Below are 9,441 nucleotides of genomic sequence, written 5' to 3' on the forward strand. Positions count from 1 at the left end.
ACTGAAACACACAAGGCTCGTCTTTTAGCCGCTGCTCTATCCTCTACAGTATCCCAGAATCCTGCCAAGGACAAAACTTGTTTTGGTTGCGGAAAAATGGGACATTTTCGTGCGCAGTGCAGATCCACCACGCAGCAACGTCGCCCTAGCACAAAGTGCCCTATTTGTAAGAAGGGTTTCCACTGGGCCAACCAGTGCCGCTCCGCCGCGCCTCAACAAAATCATCAACAACAACAAAATCAGCAGCATCAACAAAACCAGCAGACAGGAATTGGATAAAGAGTCACTTGGACCTGCCCACCTCCACTCTGTCTCCACGGTTTTCTGCTCTAACAACCGTGAACAACCATCTCCGCAGATGTATGGTGGACAGGATCCCTTCTCTTTCCATGGCACAATTATCTCTTGCAGTGTTTGCCACCCCACTCCTTCCAACAGCTATATTGTACACCACAGGCCAGAAGCCTGGGACTGTGTCTATTGTGGAGTGGCTTCACCTGCCTCATACTCCCCCGCGTAACGTGTATGCTACACCCAATAGCGTCATGGATCTTGTTGCCAAGGGCCAACATCGAGCCCTTGCCCTCTCTGGAATGGACTTACAGTCAGTATACTTGCCCTTCTCCCAGGAAGAATTCGTGCATTTGATGATGACAGCTATTTCTACTCAAATAACTTTTGCTGATTTCTTGGGAAAAATCATTCACAATCCTCCCAGAGACCCTCGTCTATCTTTCCTTACAGGGCAGGGATATGTCCTTCGAACTGCTTTATCCCCCTTACCCCTGCCCTCCGCTCTCACTGTATTCACCGATGGCACTAAGTCCAGGGGGGTGGTGGTGTGGGAAGAGGAGGGGGAATGGAAAAGTTTGTATACTACTGAGCAGTCCTCAGCACAACGTGCTGAATTAGCAGCTGTAATTTTAGCATTCCAACAGTTTGCTGATATCCCTTTCAATCTCATTGTGGATACACAGTATGTATATAATCTGTTGAATGTGTTACCATTGTCGTATATTACTCCTGCCATTGATGATAATTTGTTTGCATTATTCTCCACCTTGCAGAGCTTGGTACAAGCTAGGACTTGTCAGTTTTATGTAGCACACCTTAGATCACATACTGGTCACCCTGGCTATTTGGCAGAAGGTAATGACCGGGCAGATAAAGCTTTGAAAAATGGCATCTTTTCTTTATTTTCTGACCCATTTGAGAGTCATTCAGTATTTCATCAAAATGCTAAGGTGTTAGCTAAATCCTTTTCATTACCAATTTCCCAAGCTAGGGACATTGTGTCACAGTGCGCTGTGTGTTCCAAATCACCCACAGTCATCCCTTTTGATGCAGTCAACCCTAGAGGCTTGCATCCCCTGGCAATTTGGCAAATGGATGTCACCCACACGCCATCTTTGGCTCCATTTTCTAAAGTACATCTCACTGTGGACACTGCCTCTGGTTTTATTTGGGCCACGCCCTTGAAAGGAGAGATTACTCGTCATGTTATTCAGCATTTGATGCGTTGTTTTGCTGTCATGGGAAAGCCCTATACTTTAAAAACTGACAACGGTCCTGCATATATTTCTCAGGCCTTTTCTGATTTTTGTTCTTTGTGGGACATAAGGTTGACTCATGGTATTCCATTCAATTCTACAGGACAAGCAATCGTCGAGCGTGCCCACTTGACTTTTAAGACCCTTCTCAACAAGCAATTGGGAGGCCGCTCGGCTACTGCTTCTGAAATACCTAATATTGTGCATCAAGTGTTGTTTACCTTAAATCATCTGTTGTACCCTCACAATAAGAATTTTACCCCTGCTGAACTTCATTTCAGGAAGGAAGAAGTATTGCAACGCCCTTTAGTGTCTTACAGGTTGCTTCCAGATCCACAGTGGAAGGGTCCAACTTCCTTGATTTCCTGGGGTCGCGGATTCGCTGCCATTGACGTGGACGGAGAAACACGATGGGTTCCAGCTCGGTGCGTTCGACCTTGGCGCTCTTCTGTTGCCTCGTCCTCGCCCAAGGAGACACCAACACCTTGAAACCGTATTTTACACTGTCTGCCAGTGATGACCTCCCACCTGACTTCAATCCACATCGCAGCTGGAGACATCGCCATATTGATGCGCCCTGGACAGAGTCACCTTCCGCAGCTGTTCCAGTGTTTCCTGGCACGTTGAAAGGTCATCTTCGTCCCTACCGCATTGGCACTCCTCCCTCCTGGGAAGTCACCATGACTACCAATCATCCCTCTGTGGACGTTGTGAAGCACCGCTTTCGTCGTGCTGCTCTTTTGCAGAAGACCCAGAGACCTGAACTTTATCATCAGATTTGGACCAACAATACGTATGTTAGGGACATAAATCATTTTGCTTCTATACTTAATCTTTCCGAATGTTGGGTGTGTATGCATATTCCTCCTCAATCAAAAAGATCTGGCATATTATTGCATGGTATTCCTGTAAATGCTTCATATAAGATTAGTAATAATATGAAAGATAATCGTACTAGTTCACCCCCTGTGTTTTTGTCACTTGTAGAAATGGCATCTTATTGTTTTCTTTTCAACCATAATAGTAGTAAGTTTTTAGGTCATTATCCATATTGCAATTGGACCTATGAGTATGTTAATGGATCTTCTTGTTTTCTTAATGTTACCACTATGAGTGGTAGGCCAAAAGTTTTAGTTAATAATGTCACGACCAACATGACTTATGAACAACAGGCTATGTGTAGAGATTTTTATGTTTGGTTTGATTGGATGAAGAAAAGCAGCAAATCTACATGTTTGCTTCAATCTGATTTATGGTTATTTTGTGGTACTAGAGCCTACAAAGATATCCCCTTTGCCTTTTCTGGAACGTGCACTTTAGGAATAGTCATACCCTTGGTCTATAAATTGGACAAGCTCCCAGCGGTTCGTTTGCGTAACAAAAGGGAAGTGCGATCACCTATCTCTCGATATACAGGGACAGCCGTCTCTAGATCTCTCCTGCCCTCTTTAGGTGCAGGCATGAATTACCGTGATTTGCACAAATTGGCTAATTGGACTGAAGCCTTGTTTAATTCTACTATCTTGGCTTTAAAATTAATTAACAAAGAAATGTCAGAAATGAGAGATGTGACTCTTGAAAATCGTTATGCTTTAGATGTAATCCTTGCTTCCAAAGGTGGAGTTTGTGCTTTAATTCATTCCCATTGTTGTATGTATGTATCTGATCAATCGGCCAATATTTCTGCTACTATTGATTATATGGAACAAATGATAACCCACAATCCTTTGAATCCTCCCGAAGGTTTTGATCCATGGGAATGGTTGTCTTCCTGGTTGCCTAATAGAGTATGGTTAAGAAAAATTTTACTAATTGTAATTTTGCTTGTTGCAGGATTCATTGTGTTGTGCTGCTGCATTCAATGCCTACCCTCTTTGTTTGCTCAATGTAGTACATGGTGGTATCGTCCAAGACCTACTACTGGAGTCACAAGAGGAATTTATATTGCAAGATATCAGCGTTTAGGAAATGAAACAAATGATTCTGATTAGGTTTTGTTAAATTTTGTTTTTTACTTTTCATAAAACAAATAAGAAAAGAGGGCATGTAGGAAAATGGTTGTTTGTACCTACATGACAAGATGGATGCCAGGATGGAAATTTACTATAGTTTGACCTTTTGATACTGCAGGCTGTGTTAGGCATGATGAGCGCGTGATCGCCTCATGCAAGGAAGGTGATTGGTTCTTATTGTATGGCTTGATAATGGGGTGATCCCCATATATGGTGTTTGTCTTGCATAATGGTTGATACACTGTTGTACTGTTCTTAATAAAAATGTTGGGCTGCAGCTCCAGAGGGGCCTTTTTTCTCTCTCTCTCCTGAAGCTGTTAGACCCTTTACAAAAAAAGCATCCTGGTGTGAGACTGATTTATTTTGTGACGAGCAGGCCCTCGTCAATACTGCCCTCGTCATCCACCGTGACAACCTGCAGGGGCAGCGTGGCAGGCAGCAACTGTATAGCGTGCCGGTCGACAAAGTCCTGCCCTATGAAGTCTGCATTGCTTCCCGAGTCGACGGTGATTGGCACGTCCATGGTGATTCCATTGGGTAGCTGGAGCGACGCGGTGAGCCTCACTACTGGCTTGGGCGGGAGGGGGTCCATGGGCGGTAAAATCTCTGGGGACTGCTTCACTGACACGTCTGGCTGGGCCCCAGTGCCTCTTCCTCCAGCCAGACATCGCCGTTTCCCTGCTGTGGTTCTCCGTGTTGCGTTGCTGCAGTCACCATTGCTGAAGCTGCAGTGTGCTTGTGGAGCCTCCGGGGACACTCTTTCGCCATATGCCCTGGATCCTCGCAGATATAACACTTCCTGTTCCCTCTAGGAGGCTTCGCTTTCACTGCTGCCGGTGCTAGGGCTCTGGCTGCTGACTGAGCCCTTGCACTCCCAACCTCCATCGGTTCCACCCCTCCCCCTGTTGGAGGCGTGGATTGCGCACGCGCTGCTTCTCTGGGAAGGAAGGAGGAGCCCCTGGCTGGTTCGCGCCCGCTGCGCCCTTCGTCCCTGCTCCACGGACGTTCTTCCAGCCGCACCCCCACCGCCAGCGCCCTCTGAACGATCTCCTGCGTGGTCCGGGGTCTCTCCCCCCTCGCAATCTCATCTTTAACCGAGTTGTGCAAGCCCTCCCAAAAAAGGTCTCTGACAGGAGCCGAATCTCTGTCCCATTCCAGGGCACTGACCAAAGCGAAAAAGCGGGCATGATACTGCCTTACGCTGGCCCTCCCTTGCCTTAGTCCATGCACCTCCTTTCGGGCAAGATCCACGTCAATGCTTGATAAAAAACAGCCATCCATCGCTTTAATAAAGGCGTCCGCATTTTGGAGCGCAGGATCCTTATCTCTCCACAAATTGCGCAGCCATGCTTTAGCGTCTCCATGCAAATGGGACATGACGAACCCCACTTTCTCTTGTTCATCTCTAAAGTCTTTGTGCAGCAGTTGCAGTGCACACATTACGTCTGCTCTAAAGTTGGGGTACTGTTGCAAATTCCCATCGAAGTGAGAGACCAGACCGCCTGTGCGTCTCCCCAACCCAATCCCCTCTGGCTTGGGTGTCTGTTGCCCTTGCTTCGTAAGCACGTCCAACCTGACCTGGAGATCCCTGTAGGCGGCAGCTGCTTCCTCCTCTCTCTTCCTGGACGCCAGCGCCTCGGCATTCAGTCGTGAAACTGCTTCTCTGAGTTCCGTTATTTGCTGTTCGGCCGTCATATTGTCTGCCGTTCGTGAGCTCTCTTGTAGGCACCCGCTTTCTCTCCTCTCCGCGAGGCCGTGGATGCCCACAATTTGAAGAGACGGAGCTTACTGTCAGGGTTACTTCCAGATCCTAGCTCACAGAGGATCACGCTAGCCAGCGGTCGTTAAATAAAAGTCTTTATTGAGTTACAGTCTCCACTCTCGAGCTGCTGCGTGCAACCCTACGTCTTATGCTTAGATCGGCGAAGCTCCGTCTGAGTCTCCGCCCCTTGCGCACCAACTTAATATCCTAGCCCTGCTCCACCTTTTCCGCCTGACAGTTCTCCTCTGGGTCCCTCTGCCCCCCTGGGTCTCTTCCTTCCGGGATTCTTCTGACGCTGACCCCCCTGACTCTCCTGTCTCCTTGCGCCGGGCTTTAGGACCTGGCTCCCTTTCCGGGCTGCCTACTGCGCCACCTTCCTGTGCATTTGAACTTGGCGCGCGCGCCCAACCTTCCACTTTCCGTCTAACCGTCACTTCGCTCCCCGATGAAGGTGTGGCCACTCCTGACTCGTGCCCTCCCTCCTGTTGCGAGCTGCCAGCGCTTGATCCCTGGCGCTCTTCCTCTTTCCTACTCTCTGGCGGTGACGCTGGTCCCGATTTCCAACTGCTCCCCTCTGAGTCCCCTCTGGCTCTATCTTCCTGGGGTGTCCCCCTAGTCTCCCCCCTTGCCCTGGCCACTGGTGCTCCTTTTTGTGAATCTTCTGATTCACTGGAAAGACTCGGAGATCTCGGGTCGTCGTCATCACTCATCCTTTCTTCTGCCTCCTCCCCCTCGCTCTCTGTTTCCTCCCTTGCCCTCGCCTCTGCTCCTGAACCCCTGACAATAAGGATCAGGCAGGTTTCCTTCCAGGCAGGCAGATGAAGGATAATATAAGGAATATAATCAATATTGTGGAATATCTGTCTGCCAGGAATGAGAAACAAGTCATAATGATGTTTGTGGATGCAGAAAAGGCCTTCGACAACATAACATGGGACTTTATGTTGAAAAATTTAGAACATATGGATGTTGGTAAAGAATTCTTTAACGGAATACAGTGGTGCCTCGCAAGACGAAATTAATTCGTTCCGCAAGTCTCTTCGTTTTGCGGTTTTTTCGTCTTGTGATGCACGGTTTCCCATAGGAATGCATTGAAAATCAATTAATGCGTTCCTAGGGAAACCGCCTTCAGACAGACTGTCCCCGGACCTCTTCTGAAGGCTGGGGGGGGCAAGGGCTTTTCTTCCCACCCCCAGCATTTTAAACCCCCCCGGGACAGCGGAGGACTTCTCCGCTGTCCGGGCGATCTTAAAATGCTGGCGGGCGGCATTTTAAAATCGCCCCGGACAGCAGAGGACTTCTCCGCTGTCCGGGGCGATTTAAAAGCCCCTGGGAAGGCAGGCAGGGGGGACAAAGACTTTCGCCCCCCGCCAGCCTTCAGAAGAGGTCCCCTGCCCCCCGCCCGGCTTCGGAGCACCGGGAGAAGCGATCTCCCCGCAGCGCCTTGCTTCAAAAGAGGTCCGGGGGCAGCGGGGAAGAAGCGCTGCGCTTCCTGCTGCCTCCCGGACCTCTTTTGAAGCAAGGGGCTGCGGGGAGATCGCTTCTCCCCACCGCCCCTTGCTTCAAAAGAGGTCCGGAGGCAGCGCAAAGAGCTTCCCGCTGCCCCCGGACCTCTTTTGAAGCAAGGGGCTGCGGGGAGATCGCTTCTCCCCGCAGCGCCTTGCTTCAAAAGAGGTCCGGGGGCAGCGGGAAGCTCTTCCCGCTGTTCCTGGACCTGGGGCTGCGGGGAGAAGATCGCTTCTCCCCGCCGCCCCTTGCTTCAAAAGAGGTCCGGAGGCAGCGCGAAGAGCTTCCCGCTGCCCCCGGACCTCTTTTGAAGCAAGGCGCTGCAGGGAGATCGCTTCTCCCCGCAGCGCCTTGCTTCAAAAGAGGTCCGGGGGCAGCACGAAGAGCTTCCCGCTGCCCCCAGACCTCTTTTGAAGCAAGGGGCGGCGGGGAGAAGCGATCTTCTCCCCGCAGCCCCAGGTCCAGGGACAGCGGGAAGAGCTTCCCGCTGCCCCCGGACCTCTTTTGAAGCAAGGCGCTGCAGGGAGATCGCCCCTTGCTTCAAAAGAGGTCCAGAGACAGCGGGAAGCGCCTCCCGCTGTCCCTGGACCTGGGGCTGCGGGGAGAAGATCGCTTCTCCCCGCTGCCCCTTGCTTCAAAAGAGAAGACCCGCTGTCCCCGGGGCAAGCTTCATTTTGCGAAGCAAGCCCATAGGGAAATTCGTCTTGCGAGGCAACTCGAAAACGAAAAAACCTTTCGTTTTGCGAGTTTTTCGTCTCGCGAGGCGTTCGTCTTGCGGGGTACCACTGTAAAGGCAATTTACACAGAACAAAAAGCCAAACTGATTATAAACAATGTAATTACAGAAGAAGTAAAGATATCGGACCGAACCCAAAGGGTGCTCATCAATGGTTCCTCTTCATCCTGGAGAAGAGTGACTAGTGGGGTGCCACAGGGTTCTGTCTTGGGCCCGGTCTTATTCAACATCTTTATCAACGACTTGGATGATGGACTCAAGGGCATCCTGATCAAATTTACAGATGACACCTGTCAGGGCTGCTACCCAGTCCCAGCTCACATAGGACCACGTTAGCCAGCGTTCACGTTAAAAGAGTCTTTATTGGGTTACAGGCTCCATTTCCAAACTGCAATGTGCAGCCCCACGTCTTCTATGTCAGACCGGCGAAGACCCGTCTGAGTCTCCGCCTCTAGCACACCAGCTTAATACCCTAGCCTTGCTCCACCTCCTGCGCCTTTCCTTCCGTCTCTGGGTCCTTCTGCCCCCCGTGGTCTCTTCTTTCCTACTCTCTTCTGACGCGGACCCCCCTGACCCTTCCGCCTCCTTGCGGCGGGCTTTGGGACCTGGCTCACTCTCCGGGCTGCTTACTGCGCCAGCTTCCGCTGCATTTGAACTTGGCACACGCGCCCAACTCTCTACCTTCCTCTTGATCGTTTCGTCGCTCCCGGAGGTGGGCGTGACTACTCCTGACTCATGCCCTCCCTCCTGCTGAAAGCCTCCGGAGCCCGATGTCTGGTCCCCTTTCTCCCCGCTGCTCCCGGCTGGGCACGTGGGTCCCGATCTCCAACTGCTGCTCTCTGATCCCTCTCTGGACCCTTCTTCCTGGGGTGTCCCCCTGCTTTCCCCCCTTGCTCTGACCACTGGCGCTCCCTTCTGGGAATCCTCGGACTCACTGGACAGGCTCGGTGATCTCGGGTCGTCATCCCCACTCATCCTTCCTTCGTATTCCTCCCCCTCGCTCTCTGTCTCCTCCCTTCTCTGCGTCTCTGCTCCTGAACCCCTGACATCCATCCCCCCCTCGAAGCCCCCCCCTCCCCGCTTTCAGGTGTGGGTGCTGGGTGCTCCATCAGCACGGGAGTGAATGCCGGATACAGTTCGCTCCCCGTCGCTGGCCGCCAACTGAAGACCTCCGAGTCTTCCTCCTCGCGTTCGTCAACGTTGATCTGCTCCGCCTCCATTTCAGTGCCGCCGTGCTCGAACCCAAGATCCTCCCCGAACACGTCCATGTCAGTCTCTGCGTCGGTCGCTCGACCTGGCATCTCCAACCACCTCCGGCGCCACTGCTCCTCTGGGCGATTGTCCCACCAATACGAGGTGTCTGACGCCGAACCCTCCGGTGACCCCTCTGGGGAACGGGTGCCCGGTGCGGGCTCCCCGTCCGAGTCGAATCCATGGAACGTGCTGGAGGAAAGTGTGGGCGTGAACAACCAGTCGTCGAAGAAGCCTGCTGGCATGGGTCTGTGTGGGAAAAGGGCATGAAACTCGTCCTTGAGCAGGGGTTCCTCCAAAGCGTAGTCTGGCACCCAGCTATTAGCACTGGCCCGGGTGCCCTCTCTGGCTAGGAGGTATTCTACTCCCTCTTCCCCCCATCTGGAGTCCAAAATCTCCGTGACTTCGTTGATGGGGTCCTGCTGTGGCAATCTCCCCGCCTCCGTCCGCTCCTGAGACGGACCCGGTGCTGTTCCTGGTTCCTGGAATCTGTGAGGTGCCTTGTAGGGAGTGAGCACCGACCTGTGGAACACCGGATGCATCCTGGAACCCTCCGGCAGCACCAGCCGGAAAGCTACTGGGTTGATCTGTGCTTCGACTTGGTATGGACCGAGTTGCTTGTGC

General features: G+C 51.8%; 1 long non-coding RNA gene across 1 annotated transcript; it reads left to right on the plus strand.

Moving 5' to 3' along the window:
- Positions 1–2,300: 2,300 nt before the first annotated feature.
- Positions 2,301–3,845, plus strand: LOC309527829. The gene is made up of 2 exons (XR_014217386.1): positions 2,301–2,501; positions 2,575–3,845. It is a non-coding gene; the product is annotated as an uncharacterized lncRNA (long non-coding RNA).
- Positions 3,846–9,441: the final 5,596 nt, after the last annotated feature.

The sequence above is a fragment of the Podarcis vaucheri genome (genome assembly GCF_965113315.1).
Source record: "Podarcis vaucheri genome assembly, contig: SUPER_2_unloc_1, whole genome shotgun sequence".
NCBI classification, from domain to species: Eukaryota; Metazoa; Chordata; class Lepidosauria; order Squamata; family Lacertidae; genus Podarcis; species Podarcis vaucheri.